Below are 19,491 nucleotides of genomic sequence, written 5' to 3' on the forward strand. Positions count from 1 at the left end.
TAATAGTCCCATTCACATGCTAGATGCTCTTGGGAAATGAAAACTCAGTTATTTCAATCACAGAGAGTCTTGGTCTTACTAAAGGAACAGATCTGGAGACATCTTTGCCCCAGCAGAATAAAGCCCATAGTTCCCCAGTACCTTCACTTCTGGCATCTCCTTTTCATGTGTTGAACCAACCATTGACTTCTGAGATGGCAATGTACCCACATTATTGTATGATAACAGAGAAAATGATGATCTTGTGATATTGACACTGCAGATCTGAGTACAATGACTGGCTCTGATACACATTTCCACTCCTTATTAATTTTTTAGGACTCAACCCCCAGCCTGTCTCACTGAATCCTCACCAGAACAATAAATAGCATCATTATTCTCTGCCTTCTGCCTGGGCTGCCTCCGTCAGCTAACACGTCACCACTCCCAAGCAGGGAGGGATCAAACTCTGCTCCCACTTTCTGCACTGTCCTCCAGATAAATTGTGTTAGTTTACTGGCAAAATTTACTTTTTATTATTGTTTGCACTTCAGAGTCAATATGGATATGGAAGAATAAGCTGAAATATATGCATTTTACATCCTTAATAACAGCGTGGCCTCTCCATAGCTATGTGAGAATTCCCTAACACTTTATTTAACACAAGCAATTTATCATGTCTGCTGTATCACAGTGAAGTAGTCCAGTATCCCCAATTTATGAGAAACACTGTTCTCTGTGCCTATTTGTACTGCTTATTTCAAGATAGACCAACAGACTGAGTGCTAGCTTTCAGCTTGGAAAACCCAGATTCAGTTCCCTGGCATAGCAAAAAAATCTGTCTAGGCTTCAGTTTCCTCTGTATAACATACAGATAAAAAGACTTCCTCACTTTATCAGATGTTGTGAGGATAAGTGCATTAAAGACTGCAAGAAACCACCAGCACTCCAATAGCCATAATTATCTCAAATAGATACACGTGGTGCAAGTACAGTGATATTTAATACATACCCTGTGTGTATAACCCATGAGTCAGGGCTGATACGGACACCAGCCATGCTAAGGAGTTAAAAATGCTGCTCACCTGTCTGCTCTTCCCTGGCTCCATGGAAGTTGGTGTGTCAGAAACCAGCTTCGGCTCCCGGTCGCGTGGGATGGAGCGCGGCTGCTCAAGTCAGTGGATTTATTTCAGTCGCACACTCCTGGAGGCAGGGGCCCATTGTCTGGGCTGAGACACTCAATCTGGAAGGGAAAGAATAAAAAGGCTCCAGTGTGTAAAGTCATTTATTACAATCTGGAATGAACAAGGAAATCAGTGGGGTTGCTGGAGGTTAAGCAAGGGCAGAAATTGGTCTTTTATCATTGAAATGCCATAGGAAAAAAAAAAAAAACATAAAGTAAGGGATCTAATCCTGCACATCTTTACTTGCATCTCTTGCCTTTATTCATTGCAAGGGGTCAAAAAGAAACAATCATGTACATTTGCAGGACCAGATGTTAAATGCATTTATAACAGAATTTCATAAGCAAGCAACTTCTTTTTCTTTGGACAGAACTCCAATGAAATTTTGATACGACCTCTATATACTTTCAGATAAAATAAGATTATTTGAATTGCCATCCTACATAAGTAAATTTTCTACTGTAACTTCAAACTCAGAGGCATGAGAACATGCTTCAGAAGTCAGCAAATATTTTTGAAGATTAGATCTGCTGTTCTTTTAAGAGGAACTTTTGTAGTGAAAGAAAAGTAAAAGGATTGATTACAAAGCTTTCACTACTGAAGGTGCATCATATTACTGGAAAATGTGGAGTGAAGGTTGTTCAGACAAGCTCCAGCAGCATCTGTGCTTATTTTATTGTACTAGTTATCCTTAGCTATGATAGCTTTATGCACAACATCAAAATAATCAGATGTTTCCATAGCTATCCTACAAATTTAAATAAACCCACAAGCAATACAATTGCTTTCTAAAATGCAGTAATTGACATTACTTTCTGAGACTTTTTACTCTCTCCAGTTGCAGTGATCATCCACAGTGTTGCAGTGAGCGTCCACAACCCAACACCCAGGCTTCATATGAATCCAACAGTGAGGACAACTCAAAGCATGCTTGCTGAGCAATAGTTCTTCAAGCAGGAAATTGGGTTCAACCAAGAGTTCCCACCCACTTTCCTGGCTGGAATTCCATAACTTCTGGAGGCAGATTTTGTTCATATATCAACTCTGCACATGACAATCCTTCCAATTAAGGCATTTAAGGCACCTTTCACTTCCTTTACATTGCCCACCTCACATGGTAGCTCATGTGGGGCCAAGAATGCTACAAAGGAAGGATGCTACAAAAAATTACCATCTAATAAAACAGCTAAATAAAACAGGTGGTTGATCCTATAGACTGTTACTCAATCATGAGTCTAACGGGGACTAGTCCAAAACCTGTGCTAGTGCACCACTACAACTAAATCTCAGAGAAGAGTTGAAGAGGTAAAATAACCTGCCCATGGAATTGGCATTGAAACTAGAAAATCTTTAAGGTTCCTTCCAATCCAAGACATTCTGTGTGTCTATGAATTTTTGCTGTAGCAGTTTCATACTTAGTGACTACAGATTTAGAAAATGAGGTTAAGTGGTGGGTTTTAGGATTCAGTAAGCAGTACAATTCAATCTGGCCTTTGTCTTATTTGAAATGCCCAGATGTAGACTATGTAGCACGTTAGACCTGATCATGCCATTTTCAGAGTGAAACTGGGTCAGAGGATGGGTTCAAATAATTTTCAGGGTAAGGGACTACAATTTTAATATGCTACTTCATTTACCCTCTTGGGCTGGGGAAAGAAAATATCAGAAAATCTTTCATGAGCCTTTTGGGTAAGATTAGGAAAGGCCACATGAATCCCTTAAAATGACAATACACAAAGGACTAATGAAGCTAGTGACAAATCTGCCTTCCTTTCCCTTTCCCCTTTGAATTTGTAGCTATGCCAGTCTGGTGTGCGTTTACTTGAGGCAGAACAGACTTAAACTCACACCTGCAAAGCAAAATAAGGTGCTTTGCTTGCTCTCCCTTTGCATCTCTCTGCAGGAGTGTCTGACACATGACATCTGTTAATGAGGGTTATAGTCCCCCCCATCCATCCTGTACCCCTGTACTAGTAGTGCTTAGACCCAACAGCCTCTTTTCCTAGAGGAAATAAGGCTTTTATAGGAGTGCTGTCTGTCCATCTGGCTCTCCATCTGTCAATCCTGTGCCCAGCAATGTATTCTGAACCTGGTGGCTAATTTCACCCCATTCTCTAGAGAGGTAAAAAGCTTAAAAGATATAAATACCCTACATATATTATGAAAATCAGTGGCGTGTGAGACAAAGCACAGCTCATGTGAGTGAAAGGCTGTGGTATAAGCTCGTTAGCTAATTGCTTGGCTTGGGCTGCCAGCTGGACAGTCAGTGCATGCAAACCAGCCAGCTCAGCTACCTGTGAGTGACTTCTTGGATCTTCACACAGTGCACCTGGCAAGACAGCAGAAGAGAGGAGACCTTTGTAGAGGGAGTAGGTGTGCACAGGGAGAGACAAAAATGGAAAAGAAGACATGCCAAGGGCTGTGGTCAAAGAGAAGATGGTGTTACTGAAGGGGAGAAGAAAAGTTGGAGGGTGTGATTTTGTGGGGAGGAATCTATTATTTAAGATGTTAATACAGTGACTTGGTTGTTCTTGAAGGACAGGGTTCAACTTAATGTCTTGAGTGAGGACTTCCCTTCCCTTTTATCTTCAGAGCTTAAAAACAACCACCCTGTTAAATGTAAAGGTCCTTATAATCCTACACCTTGTTTCAGATGGTTGCAATTAAGGCAAGAGCAAAAAAAGATGAAAATATCAGAAAACAACTTATGGAATGAGCCTTATTCCCTCTCCACAGCTAATAAACAGAGGCACCAGAAGACAAGCTGGACTGCATTTCAAAAGTCCAATTTAAAATGCTCTCAGTAAAGGCATACAGTAAATTTGCCACAGTGTCAAAGCCAGAGCATCCAGTCTCCAAATCTCTGGTGCTGGAAATTTCCTGCTGTACATGGCAGCAGAATTGCTCTGATCATCTCCGTATTCAGCTTACAGATACTGTTTGGGTGTATATTACTACCCTTGCTCTGTCAGTGGAGAATGAAACCCTACTTCGGGTTTGGTTCTACCATCAATTAAATAGATCCTACTGCCACTCCTCTTTCAAGTACTTTTTGGCATTATTTAGTACCATTTCACTGCCAGAACACTTGGTTTTCCCCATTTCCCTACTCCCTCACCCCCCACATTCCTTTCTGTGTTTGATGCATGTTCAACCACAGCCTAAGAGATAAAGAACAAACATTCAGACTCCTAAAAAATCAGCTGAACTCTGGATTCCTAGTGTCAGATGATAAGGTGCCCGAGCTGTCCTACTGATAAAGTATGTGGTAAGCAAACCCTGTGATCTACACAGATAGCTTAAGCTTCTACACTGCTAATTACTATTACAACCTTAAGCTAATATTTGAGCCTTTCTTTTGAGCAAGGATGTGTAACAATTAGATTACAGGATTTGGAGCATTACAAAGAGAGATAAAAGCAGCAGTTTTGTCATGGTATGTGGTATTTTGTTTACATAGAGATAATAGCAATGACAATAATAATAATTTAATAACAGCTATTCTATTTAGGTCCAAATTCTGATTTCAGGTGCATCAGACCTGAAACAGAATTATCCTGAATTAATTTGGATTGAGGCATGCAGACCTCTAGTCAGATACCATTTTGAAGTGAATTTTCTGAAGAGCCCAGTATGATGTACGATGAGTTCTAGCTACTCACGGTAGTAAATAGTGAGCCAATATTTCCGAAGAAGGGCCTGGGATTGAATATTTCTCTTAACTTCTGCCCTGAGCATCACTGAGAATGCTGATGGCATGTATTACACCCTGATTCTGATGACAGCTCCAGCAATGAAAGGGATTTCTGTTGTTTTGGTCTCTGCCACTCTTATGGTTTCCTCTTTCCCTGCTCCATAAGAATATGCATATGTAAAAACACAATATGCTTGAATACAGTGGTAATGCATAGGGAAAAACCAAACAACTGGGAAGCAATAGTTTACTCTGTGTGCCAGATTTAATACATGTTATGTTTTATTGTGCCTGGGCCATCATCTTTAGAACTTTTTGCAGTGTACTAAAAGGAAAACGCATCTTTTCTACATGGTATTTCGGCATGTTTTTCTATGTCACACTGTTTTGTTTTTTTAATTTCTTCTCCTAGGCACCCAAGGGGAAAAAAAATCACCCCATGACCATGACAACAGACAGCTTTTCTGATGAACCATAAAATTCCTTGCCTCAGAGATAAGTCAGCTCATACAAATGAGCATTTGGCCTCTGAAATTTTGCTGCTGAGATAATAGAAAATACATTACAAAAGCACCCTTTGCCAAAAATTTAAATCAAGATTTTCCTCTGCTTTGGAGACTAAAATCAAACTTCCTAACTATGACAGTTTTTCAAGTATTTACCACCATTTCCTGTAAGACAGAATCAGTCACACAAAGCAAAGCTAATTTGTATATCCACTCAGGAATATTAAAAATGCTATTATAGCATTAAAAAATAAACCTATCTCCTAGCAGTAGATTTAAGAAAACTCGCAGCAGCTGAAATCTGGTCCCAGAGTCACAAGCAGCAAACAAGCAAGGCAATTAACTGAAAAAAAGACAAGGGCATGTTTTAGCAAGCCGTCATTCCACTTTTAGTCTATAAGTATATAGGAAACCTAGAAGCAGGCAAGGTAGCCAGATAGGATATTTTTCCTTACCCATAGGCACCAGAGTCTTTTCATAGAGCTGCATCTCACAGACAGTCAATACTTGGTTGAAAACTTGAAAAACAGGTTTTAAGCAAAAACTCTTCTGAGAATTAGATCCAGACTGAAGAGGCTGAAAGCATCACTCGAAACAGCCATTTTAATTTATTCAAAGAAAAGCCACATAGCTCAAGGACAGGTAAGTAGGTAAATAAGCCATTGTCAGCCCCTTCTTGCCAAAGAAAGGTACCATGAAAAGCCCACATTAAAGGAGAGCTCTGAATGGGAAATGAAGGAGCCTCAGGTACAGACATTTGATTTATTTTTTTCAGTGTGGCACAGGGGAGCATGCACTGGCTCAACCTGTTGTAATCTAACATGTGGGTTGCTAGTTGTTGCGATGATATTGCAGCAGCCTCTTCATTAAAGGAGCTGTGTCTTTAGCAGCAATGATTAGTTTTGTTCTTCTAAAATCAAGACTTTGTCACTGCTGCTGTTGCTCTCTGTTGCACTTCCCGCTTTACCACATTTTTTTTCCTCCTTTCTTTCTTACAGTGAGCAGGAAGAAATGCAGAGGAGGATGGATAGGTACTATATGTTTCTTATTTGCTCAGCTGACAATCCTTTTGCTACTTCATTTCACTTCAATAGGATCTTCTTGTTACCCACCTACTGTATCTCAGCATGGAAAATCCTGGCATCAAAAGGTTGAAAGCTGGAGCTGCTCCCTGCAGCTCTAGATGAGGTAGGATGAGACAAAGTCGCCTGGTTGCTTTGCAAACAGAATTAAGGCAGTTCAAGGAAGTGTAGGTAAAGGACATTATCTTCCCCATGACTTAATCTCCAGCAGGTTTTTGCATTTTCCAAAGGCAAAGAAGATGAGGGAAGAGTCACATGTATCTTAGAAGTGTAAAGCAGTCAAGGAGAAGTGGTCAAACAATTTCTTCCATATGAGACATCAGTGCATTTCTGTTCAGCTTGTATAGGGGTCGGCATGTGTTTATCCAAAAAGAGATCCTGTGACTGAAAAATGTGTGGAAAATGAAAGAAAAGTGGAAACTGTCTGGGCAGCCCCCAGATGTGTGTTGGTGTGCAGGGATCTGAGAGTGCATCTGTGTGGGGATTCACTAGTAGGCAGCACTGGGACCAAGACAAGTTCCTCTGCCATATCTACTGAGGAGTTCCAGGAAAAGCAGCCCTGGTTTAAAATAGACTCTGGAATATAATATTGAAACCTTACACTTAAAACCAAAACTCCTTTTGGAGCCCTAGTTGTGCCTCTATTTCTCAGCAGTTACTCTGGGCTTTAAAATCCAATGTTTTATATCAAGTCTATTGCAGGGGGGTGTTACTGGGAGTTGGATGGGAGACACCTCCTGTTTTGATCTGGGGGAAATCGAGGGTAAGATCAATGTGACAAAGAACAAAAGGGGATTAAATCAGGCATTTGTGCTGGCAAGGGGAAAGAGGCAGGGTGAGGGGGAGAAATTTCAGCTCTGCAAACACCAGACCTGACATTCCTGCTGTCTCCTCTGCACAGCGGCAGCATGCAGCACGCTGGGAAGCGTGTGTGTACCACTTCCCTCTGCTGGAGGCTGCTCAGACTGTTACCTGCCTCCCTCCATCCCACAATATTTCTATAGGTACTGAAAACGCTCCAACCCCTATCATCTGGCACAGCAGTGATAATGAAGTAGCCACAAATCCTTTCAGTAACTTTCATTTATACAAAAGTCTCAGTGCTGACAGGGGGGTGGAATACAGCAGCTCTTCCAGCACAGAGGGAAAACAGGATGAGAGGAAAGGGACGTGTTTTGCAGAGATTGTTTAAGCTGACACATTTTGAAAGGAGCCAGAATACTATAGCCTGGACATGTAACACTTCTTGAAAGAAGAATAAAATGTCTGATTGCTCACAGCTTTGCACAGCCACGCACAGCCTCCCCCACCTCCAGCACTGTGCAGCACCAGTTAGGAAGTGCTTTGGGGTTGTTTAATGTACTGCTGTCCTTATAACCATGCACTGATCAAGTTTGTTTTGGAGCTTGTGCAAGATCACAGGTCAAGGGAATGTGGGGGACTGAATGAAATAGTGAAGAGAAAAAAACTTCTCTGCAAGCTGTCTTCCCTGTTCACCTCTTGCATCATCTTCAGGCGTTAAAATATTTAATATAATACTGTGTAAGTAATAGTCTCCCCATCGAATCCCTAACTTAAAGATTGTGAATATTAGTGGTTTTATGCCCAAGGTCAACTACAGGCTGTCAAAATGGGTAGCTCAGATGGAAATTAATTTTTTTTTCCCTCTTGACTATGCAGAACATTTCCTAATGTTTAATATTTTATATTTGCCTTAGATATATCCTAATGACATTCTCCAGTAGCCTTATGAGACCAGTCCCAGCTGGACCAGTCCCAACAAGACTAGGTTGGATGAGGTTTTGAGCAACCTGTTTTAGCAAAAGATGCCCTGCCCATGAGAGGGTTTGAAATGAGATGATCTTTGTGGTCCCTTCCATCCCAAACCGTTCTTGATTCTTTATTCTATGACCACCACTCCTGCAAGGCCACTGAATGCCTCAGGCTTCAGGAGTATAGGTAAGGTGAAGGTCCTGGAGAGCCAGGGGTGTTTTGATACTCTGCCATTTTGCTGGTATCAGCCTTGTCATTATCCTCTCATGAGACCTCTTACAGGAGGGATCACGATCTAGTAGCTCTTTGCCATCAATACACTAAACTCCATAAAGTTTTTTTAAAAAAAACAGAGTGCCACTGCAGGAAGCACAAACGTGTTACACAATTTACAGTGCATGAAGAAAGCACTATATTTATTACTAATATATTGCCCATTAGAACATGAAAAAAAGAAGTCAAGTTTATGTTTTGTGCAAGAAATGTTCTTGTTTACCTACTATTTTCCTCAGATAAACCCATTTTGTAAAGGATGCTTATTATCCCTATTGTTCCTGCCATCCCAATAGCGTGGTAGATCATGCTACCTCCTCAATCAGTCACGCACACCTCTGTTGAAACAAGTTTGCTCTGTGATTTATATTGAACCTTAGTTGTAAATCCAGCCTCAGTAAAACAAATCAAAAAATAGCTCTTTAGTAAGAAAAATATGGAGTGAGTAAATATGGAGAGATTCTATCACTTTACTATTTATTTATTTATTTTTAAGGGGAAAGGGATGGCAGTGCCTCACAATCTGAATGATGACACCCATCTATGTCAACAAAAATGCTTGCTGCAAACAGGAACTTTTTTTTTTTTAATAAGCCACCAAATAAAGGTGTAAATTAAAAAAAATGAAGTTTTGTGTATCTTATGTGTGTATCTACATTGGCATTTAACTTTACATCAGATGGGTGCTATTGAGCACCTCAATCTGTTGACAGCATTTTAGCATTTCTACAGGGACTAGAGGATTAAACAAATAGGATAGATCTTGTTATGATTATGGAAAAAGTCAGCTGAGAGAGACTAAAACCATTGTATATCAAGATATTACTAGATGCCAAAGCAGAATTCTTCCTAAAAACTGTGACACAGGCAGGAGCTGTCATAAAAAGGTTACAACATATAAGTGAAAAAATTAAAGAAGAACATCATTTAAGTACTGTTCCTCCAGTTAAATGCTAACACTTGAATTTGGAGAAATTTCATTACGGCTGTTGTGTAAAACAGAAAAATATGGGTTATTAGCTCCCATTGGCAAATTGCTGAATTTATCCCATGTACAGCTGCACTGAAGCCAAAGACATTACAGAACTGAGGTTAGCCTGTAGTGGCCACTTCTGACTTTGAGATTTTAATCTCTTTAGAAGTGCAAAAAATTAGGTTTCCACTTTTGTATCAAATCAATGGCATCCTTCACAGGAATTTCTTTATTAGTATTTAAGAACAAAAATTTAAAAAAAAAGAAAAAATTACACAAAAAAGAAGAAAAAATAGGAGAAAAAGATGGAATGGGGGAAAAAAAAAGAGAGAAGGAATAGGGAAAAAGGAAAATATAAAGGAAATCAAGGAAAAAAAAAAGACTGAGAAAGATGTAACCAGAATGTTTTAAGATGTATATTAAAAGCACTGATCTCTAAATGTATAGGAAACAACAGATTTTCTTCTGTATTTCTTCCTTCTGATAAGAAAATTCAGATTTCCTAACTTCAAGCAAGGAAAGATAACTAAATGAATGAGCATACTGGTCACACTAGAGATGCTTTAATTCCAACCACCTTTGATCTCTGTCTAATATTCCTGATTATCTCCACCGTCTCCAGGGCAATGACTGTTCCTGCAGGCAGGGTATGGTACTGGATATGATGTTAAATATAAATCTCTCTAACTGACTTTTAAAAATATTTCCATTCTACTTTTTCAAGTATTCTCTATCATTGCCACTCTTCTTTAACCAGAAAAAAAATCAAACACATAAACAAAATTAGAAATGGAATACATTTTGAGGGTGCTTTGCTGTGCAAAGGGAATGAAAAGGAAAATGCTTTTCCCTCTCATTAGAGGAACAGCCTGTACTAGGGTGAGCCTGAGAAAGGAGAGTGATGGAGGGAGAGACCTGAGGCAAACCAAGGTCTGGAACAAGAGCTTTCCAGGGATTGTCACATTTGGCTGAGGACAGAGTGGTTTGGCAGGGTTACAGTCAGTCCAGCAGCCTGCTGGGAAAAGAATGGGTACATAAGGCTGATGAGGGAAACACTGACCTTAATTTTGTTTCCAAATACACTGTTTTTTCTTATAGTTGAAAATAAAGTAAAATAATAAAATTAATAAATCAAAACAAACAACAGCAACAACAAACCCAAAAATGTATGATACGTTTTTGTAAAGGTGCAGAACAAAATTTGATAGCATGTGTGACAAGTGAAAACTCTTCTGGTGTGTAGCTGTTAATGCACAGTCTGAGTAGACCTCCAGCCTCCATGGCCTCTTTCTACAGCTCTCACAGGACTCTGAACAGAGAATGACAGTGAAGTTTGAGCCCTTAGACAATGCATTGCTGAACCTCAGTGTTCCTCATCTATAAAAGTTAATTAATAAATGTTTTATGAAATTTTCACAGGCCTATGGTAGCCTGTGCTAGAAAAAAAAGCTTATTTTATTAAAATATTTAACAGAAAATGCTTTTCCACTGTAAGGGTGTTGTCAGAAGAACTGTAGCATTTGACCATCAACTTTATAAAGCTCTGTCAGACCTCAAGCTACAAGAAATATTATGGAGCTAAATATTATTTCACCATCCTTGTGGATTTTGGTTTTGCATTGGTGTAAAATAGGTGTACGATTCTCTTCAGAGAACCTTCTCTTCTCTTCCTTTGTCCCTGCAAAGGACAGGGCTCTCTAGCTTTTTTCTATTCATCAGTCTTTTGCTTTGCTCTGTACAAATGTTTGCAGTGATTTGTAAGCAGTCTATGCAGAGGTAGACTCAGCTGAGAGTTATTATTACACTCAGACAGCTTTATGCATTGGCCAAAGATAAAATACACTCATCTCCTTAATACTATATATACACTTTCTCTATATATAGCATTTAAATGTCCTAACTGACACTCTAACCATAGGATCCATAGCTTGCATTTATATTTATACTTCTTTTTTTTTCCTTAGACCTACCACAGTAGTGTTCAGACTGAATCAGGATAGCTTTGTTTAGTTTTGTTCCAGACTATATAGTTTCTAATAGTGCAGGGACACAGTGGTTCAGAGCATAACTCTTCAGATCAGGAGTCTGGACAGCTACTACTGAGCACTCAAGTCTTCTTAACTTCTTTGTAAACTGAGGAGAGCAGTGATTTGTAAAACTGCCTTGAGATCTGTGTCAGGTAGATGCCAAGTGTGACTATAAATATAATTTTGGCAACTAAAGGGGCTGAAGCCAAGCCCTTTCAGAAGCACATTTTTAAACCAAGGATGCTGAAAATCCCAGGCTCTACTATTTAAGCTAGAATGCTTTCAAAGCTTGCCAGCTCATCCACATTGAATTTGGACAGAGAATTCCAAAAAGAAGGAAATAACTGTTAACCAGTCATGTGGCTTTGTGCAAGCTCTCTGTGACCACTGAAATTGGGATGATACTTATTAAATATTATATCAGAGCTAAGATTGTTAGAAGATTGCATTCCTCATTTAGCAGAGATCTAGAGCTCCAAGAAGGGCTTTGGGCCATTAGTAAAAATAAAGGCAAATATCTGCTTCTACACAGAAGAGTCCAGCAAATTTTCTCCATTACCACTGATTTCTGTTTGAAGCCTCCGTAATGCATGGTAACTGCAGCAGCTCTGCTAAGATTTCTAAAGGAAAGTGATTGCAGCCCTTTGCAAAATCTCTTCCTGCTTCTCAAGGTTCAGTGACCCATGGGTCAGTGCTGTTAATGTGGATTTCTACGCTGGTGCAGCCATAGTGTTAAATGACAAGGATGACAGTCTTGCTAATTTATGCAGGCACTGAAAAGAGAGCTAGCCTATAATTTTGTTATGTTTCCAGGGCTTGACTTTTGTTCTAAATGTCAACAGGGTGTGCAAATGCCACACAAGTCTCCCTTAGGACTTGGCTCAAATTCATATGCAGATACTTCTGAGAGTGTTTTGGATCCATGAACTTAAAAAACTCAGCTTAAATACACAAAAGTAAAACTAGTATTGATAGACAATATAAAAATACTGTATAAACTCCTGAGAACTTCTATATATTTGTGCATAGGTATGTACACATAGGTACACAAATGCACATATATATCCACACAAACATTCTCTGTACACAGGATTTCAAGATAAACTCATTGGTCAATTTTAAACAGTCAAATTTATCTCCTTGGACTGTATTTGCAGCTGATTTCCTAGTTTTCCCTATTTTTCTTTTAGCTCCTATGTTGCAAATTTTTTCGAATGATAGTCCTGGAAACTGATACTTCAAAAGAAAGAGCATATAAGTACTGTGAGAGAAAACTCCTTCAGACCACTCCAGCAGTGCACCTCAGCTTTTTTCTGCATAGAAATGCTTTTAGATGTGAAAGACCTGATGACACACAAGTTCCTATGTAGATCCCTCCAGGGCATGGCAGTGCTGAATTGCTTGGCAGGGCTGAATGGAAATATCTGTGCAAAAAGCTGCCCTTGCACTTGCCCATGCAAATAGAAGGCTTGTGTAGATCTCAGCTGAGTGATATCAGGAAGGCAGAGCCTGTTCTTGACTAGGATATAGGGTATTTTAGAAGTGAGTGTTTTCCTGGACATGTGGGGGAGGTTAAAAGGTTTGAACAAGAAAAATTCCAGACAGAGGAGGTCTCTGAAGTTCTGTGTTCTTTTGGTATCATTCTCATATAGATTTTCTTGATCAGGAGAGCCTGGGAATATTTGAGTGAAAAAGTAAAAAGAGCTGAGAGGCAGTAGGAATGGCCTTAGAATCAGGCAATGAACAAAGGTGTGTGAACAAAGCACAGGAGACCCGACTCTTCATAGGTGTTTAGATTACCCAAACTCAATTTAACCTGTGATATCTGGTCATTATAGCAAGCTTCCTAGTAGCTCTGTTGGTTTGGTAGTTCTGACTTGTTATCCCCTCTCTGCCAGATCTGGCATATGACAATTATGCATATTAAGAACTCAATTATATGTTTAGTAATAATTGAAAAATATTTTTAAGACCACACACACACAAATTATTTTCCAACAGTGATCTTGGACAAAGACACCATTTATGGTCATGAAAGCTACACGCTGCCACCAAACCACTACTACTGTCTAGCTTCATCTCTTGTACTGTTCAAATTTCACACCAAACACTTCTTATGTAGCGACCAGTAGACTCATTTGAAGACAGCATCAATGCTGGGTGTTTTTTATCACCATACCGAGGGAGGTACAGAATTATAAAGCTGCTGGCAAATACCTTTCCTTACTAACTGAACATCACTTGAGCATGTGATATACATTGCAATATGCAGAATATTTGACATCCCAAATTTTTCCTTGTCAAAGCAGGAGCAGTACCAGATCCCATGACTACAATGGCTGATTCCTTGTAAAATCGCTAGCAGCTATTGAATTTTTCAGATTTATTCTAGAAAAGGTTTTCAAGGATGTCTGTAGAATGTCAGTATCAAAGATGAAGCTGATTTTATTCCTATATTTTGGGCGCTTGACTTAAATACACATTTTTGAAATGTCTTTCTGAGGCTTTCCTTATTAATGAGTGCTTTCAGAAATAAATGTTGGTTGTCACCAAAAAAATTTGTTTTGCTTTTCTGTTTTGTTTCCTGTCATTTGGTAAATTCTTGAAATCAGACATTTAAAACACTAAACAGATGTTCCAATAACAATTAACAAATATTTTTGTGAGTGGGAAGCTAAAATATAGACTGCAAACCTTGGAGTTTCTGTTCTATGCTATCTATAGACCTCTCCAGCACAGAATCCCATTCTTTTTCTATTCTTTTAATTTCTTTTTTCCCCTATGACCTCAGCTCCCACTCCCTGCAGATATCCCAGAGATAATCTTTTTCCCTCGGTACCCTCTGTGCCTCCAGGCTTTCTTCTAACTCTAGTAATTACCAGTTGGCAAAAGACACCACACACTCGTACCCTGGTTCCAAAATGTACATATGATAACTGGTGGTCACTACATGCAAGCTGATTGTGCAGGGTCAGACCACGCACAAAAATGACCCACCATAATTTATCTGACCAAGGGTTCCTCCCAGATTTAGAGGGTATTAATTTCAGTATTTTCCTCCCACTTTCTTATTAATTTTCATGAAGCTTATCAGTACCTCATTATATTTTCTTGGAGATATCTAGTTCTTGTTCAACATGACTAATTCAAACATGATCTCAGGTTTTAGTAAGGGTGTTGATAAACAGGCAGAGCAACTGCATAAGGCTTCAGGGACCCAGAGAAAAAACTAAACTGTCACCAAGTTTGTACTCTCAGGATCTCAGGAGAATGGATATCTATCCATTAATTCTGCTTCATTACATCACCTCATCAGAGAGATAAAACTGTTCTTTTTAATTTATAAATGGTTCATCAGAGGCATTAAGAGGTCAGGAGACTTCTCGAGGTATTAAACCAAGTCTGTGGTGGGCCCAGGGATATTTTTTGACTTGCTTGTATTGTAACCTCAAAGACACTGTGTACTCAACTGGTTCTTTATTAAAGGAGTGGCTTTGTCAGGAAGCAGGATTAGGAATAAAGGTGCAAACCATGGAGAACCTTTTAGGATAGCAGTCATGGCCTGACTTATTTGATCCTTGACCCATCCCTGTTACAGGCAGCAGGTACTTTCACCTGAGACACCATCCCTGCATGGATAGAGGGGCAGAAAGGGTAAGGGACACAGACATCACTTGCAGACTCACTAGACTTCTGAGAATTAAAGTTACTACTCCTGATATCCACCTTGAGCCCTTGGATTCACACATTTGCCTTGCATGTTCTCAGTTACGCATCCTCAGGACCTGTCATATCCCTTGGGTCAAGTCCTTTATTTCCTTGAGTCTCCTGCTGCACAGATATTGGCCATGCTCAACTTTTCCTGCAAATAGGTTTGCTCCTGCACCATCTCCCCTCAAGTTCAGATTCACCCTCTTGCTCAACTGTTAGTCTCTTTTTCTCCTTGGAGCAGAGGAGAGCTCCCTTCCACAAAACATCCCCAATGGACCTGAGACTTGGATGAAAATGAATAAACATTGGGGACTGTAATATAAAATTCTGCCTCTCAGTGATGTCAACAGCAAAAATTTTATTCCTTGACTCTTTCCTTGCCTGGAATTACACAACTTGTTCTAAAAGTCTAGGTCTCAGCTGAGTTTCCCTGAGTTTGTTGCATGTTTTCTTCATAGCAGCTATCTTAAAATTTCTTGGGCATAACCCTGTCCCCTCGTCTCTGTCTACTGATTTGGTTTGGTGACCTTCTTGTTATGAAGTAAGGAGAGTTTAGAGATGCTTACCAGGGAAGTCTTTGTCCTTCAAACTCAGCTTTGTTTTCCGAGACTGAATGACTCTTAAAACCTTGGGAATTTGTGTGATTAAGGACTCAGTGAACCCCATGAAAGGCTCTGTAATTTGCACAGCTATTGGTATTTTAAATCAGAGTGCTTAAGTCTTCCTACACCTCATGATATGAAATATGTTTACATTTATGAGTCTAATTATTTTTAGTCAAATTAAGTGGCTGCCATGTTTTCCTTATCAACATGTCCTGAGAAAATACAGCCTTAAGAGCATCTGAAATAATTTTAATAAGCCACAAATATTTTGTATGTGTTTTATCTTCATTTCTCAAATGTAGCTTTGCCAGTGGGAAGAAAGACATACCAAAAAAAAGTGACTTGTTTTTTTAAAGACAAAAGGAAAGGGAAAGGAAGTTCTGGAAAGGGAAGTTCCAGGAAGGGAAGTTCTGGGATATTCCGAGAAAGGGAAAGGGTTTTTCCATCTGTACTTTTCTATGTATGTTTTTCTGCTTATTGATGAATTAGAAATGAAACAAAAAATACTTATCTCCAAAGTTAACTACAGAAACCTTGATTTGATTTCTGTCTATAGTGACGTCTTCCTGCGTGACCCTGGGCCTGCTGTTTCCTCACCTTAAAAAGTAGTATCAAAACACATTCTTGCATTTTTGGCTGAAATAAATCATAGGCTCATCAGACAAGCCTTGCCTGTCACTATAGCCTTGTATGCACATACGGTCCTGATCTCAACTGATGTCTCTAGGTGCTAATGCAATGCAAAGCCTCTGCAGTCAGAACTTTGCAGTCAACTGTGCTAAGTCAATCATATTGTGAAAATAAAAGCTTTGAGAATCCCATGAGGAGTAAATAAAGAGATAAATAATGAGTAATCCCACTGCATTTCATATCATGCGGTTTTGGACAGAAAAAAGAACTTAGCATAGGTGTAAATAGCAGCCCTCAGTTGTCCTTTCTGAAAACTCCCCTTGAAATATCTGCCATCCTGCATTTTTAACATTTTATCACTGGAGCACAGCAATGTACTTAAAATAAAATATATTTTTACATTACCATCTTGCCACTTGAAAATTCTAGACAATTATGAAATGTGGCAATCTCAAATTACTTTTCTCAATTAAAGAGTAAAATCTCTTCTCTTATGTGAAGAGGGTTTAGCTCACAGAGCTGGCTGGGCCAAACCAGAGGCCTGCCACATACAATCCACTTCACATTTTTCTAGATCAGCAATTCTCAAGTGCCTCAGGGCAGCTGGATTTGGATACTGGGAGCTCTGTGTATGTTTGCAGTACTTCCAGATAAACCACATTATAACTCATTGACAATCAAAACCGTGGTGGCCATGGATTTGTATGGGACCAGCTGCTTATCAAAACTGCTGGCCTGCAATTTTTAATGAAATCTGCTTTTCTGTCTTTCATGTGAAAATATCAGTTTGCTGAAACTAGTGCCAGTAATAGAAAAGACATATCAACTTCTGCCTAAATTTTTGTGAGAAAAAGGTTTCTGGCTGCGGCTGTGTGGTTGTGAAGCAGCAAGTCACTCACTCAAAAAAGCCTGGCTATTTGATGACCAGCAAGTCCTCTTGCAGCTGAATAAATAATGAAATATTCATTCGGCCAGAAAATAGACAAGCTTTTTAGTCCCATGCTTAAAATCTAATTTGGGATGTGAGAAATCTGCACATTGAAGTCCTTGCTCCAATAAACATGCATTTATTCACCCAAAGAGCTTGGGCACCTGAAGATGAGGGAGCGAGACATACCTCAGGGAGACCCAGGAAAATCCTAATGTCCAGAGTGGCTTTTCTGAACCAAGTAATTACTAATGGCATAGCACATACATGTTCTTTCCCCTCCCTCCCCTGATTTCCCTCACTGCTTCAGATAGTTGTTTGACTTTAGATCAATTTTTTTTTAAAACCTGAACAGTCTTGTAGGGACAGGAAAACCATTTCCAAACCCACCCAACTCCACCTGGCATCCATCACCACAGAAGCAGACACTCAAATACTAATGGTGCCTGCAAAGCAGAAATTGAACTTTACTAAAAAAAAAATTAAACCAATTAATCATAGGCCAAAACTTCAGGAAAAAACCCAACAGAAATCTTACAGTGTGCTGTGAAATCTGCCAACTTCTGGGATTTGCAGCAGTCTCACAGGAGCAGTGTGTTACTCTGCTTCTGCAACAGCTACGTGGAAAATAAAGCTTTAAGCAGGGCCAAGAGTGCTGTGGTTTAGAGAGTCAAATCTATCTCAGATATGTGCAAATGCACTCGGACTCAAGACTTTTTGCTTTGTGGAAGCCTTTTGGTAAAACTGGGCTAGAAATTACCTGAGAACCAATTGTTTGACAGTTTGCCAGGACCTTCTTCTCCCAGTCTTCTGTTGAAGGTAGATACATTCATAGATATCTGTCTCTTGCTCCTCCTCTTTTCCTCATGATAAATGATATCACACGCAAATATACAATGATATGGCAGGTGTACACACAAGGAAATGACCTTTACAGCCATAACTGCCTTTCAATGAGTCTCCCCTCACTTTCAACAACTTATCCTTTTCCATGAGCCTTAACAGGAGCCTCAGTAATTACCCTTGCAGAAGTAAATATTCTCCCAGAGAATGTTTTGTCTTTTTCAGGCTGGACAGCTGGATTGTGTATGGGCACAGAGGGGCAATGGCCCTTTGGGAATGCCATTTGGATAGGTGTTGGCAAGCCAGGTTGGCTTGAGGAAGGTTGAATTCACACCACTGCTGGTGATAGGCAGAGCTGTGGACGCCTGCCTGCTAACGTGCTGTGAATGGGGGCATGTGTGCTTTTGGACAAAAAGGACTCCATGCCATAATGCACTTGCCAGGTGACTCCTGTACTGCCTAGCTCAATGACTGTGAATTTCAACTAGGTTTGGCTGCTGTGCAATGCAGAGCTATTCACCTTTACAATCACTCCCTCCTCTCTCCCATCATCCCCCACTCTACAGCTACTTAGAGAGCAAGGCAAACTTTATCATCAGAAAACAGATCAAGTCATTTGGCTCAAATGACCAGAGCACAGCAGCAAAGAACAGCATGTTGGAAAAAAAGAAAAAAAAAAATCTTAATTTTTGGCTTCTTGTCAGGTTTGGGACCATATTTGCCAAGTATTTCATGAAGGATAGTTTGGATATTATTCAGGGATCCTCCTGAAAGCAGCATGTACCAGAAAACACACACCACTACTTAGGCAGTTTTGCAGACTCAGGATGTGCTAGATGAGCCTTTCCTCCCTGAGATAAATTCAACAAGCAATTATTCTGAGAGATATTTTATCCTGGCAGAAGCAGTAGTGTATTCAAGCACTTTAGGATTTAAGGGTCTTGCATTTTGTTGCAGGCTTCTTTAATCCAGTTTTGCTTTTTTAGTAGGGTATTCTTTTCTGTCTTTTCGGTAATACTTGTTTCTCTTGTAAAGGACTTGGAAATGAACAAATAAAAATAGAGTGTGATACAGAATGCTTATTTACAGGTAGATCTACCACCTACCTACCTGGGCAACCTGTGCCAGTGTATCACCACCCTCACAACAAAGTATTTCTTCCTTATGACTAATCTAAATCTATCTTCCTTTAGACTAAAACCACTACACCGTGTCCTATTGCTGCAGGCCCTGCTAAAACATTTGTCCTCATCCTCTTATAAAGTGCCCTCAAGGTCTTGGAA

At 39.7% G+C, this 19,491-nt stretch overlaps 1 protein-coding gene across 4 annotated transcripts in view; it reads right to left on the bottom strand.

The window, feature by feature from the left end:
- Nucleotides 1-19,491, bottom strand: part of TENM4 (teneurin transmembrane protein 4) — a 1,547,070-nt gene that overhangs the window by 608,051 nt on the left and 919,528 nt on the right. For all 4 annotated transcript variants that reach the window (XM_085592903.1, XM_085592878.1, XM_085592882.1 and 1 more), the window contains one exon: nt 1,065-1,222. The gene's annotated coding sequence lies outside the window, so the exon portion shown is untranslated. The remainder of the gene's footprint in view (nt 1-1,064; nt 1,223-19,491) is intronic.

The sequence above is a fragment of the Lonchura striata genome, chromosome 1 (genome assembly GCF_050655825.1).
Source record: "Lonchura striata isolate lonStrDom1 chromosome 1, ASM5065582v1, whole genome shotgun sequence".
Classification (NCBI taxonomy): domain Eukaryota; kingdom Metazoa; phylum Chordata; class Aves; order Passeriformes; family Estrildidae; genus Lonchura; species Lonchura striata.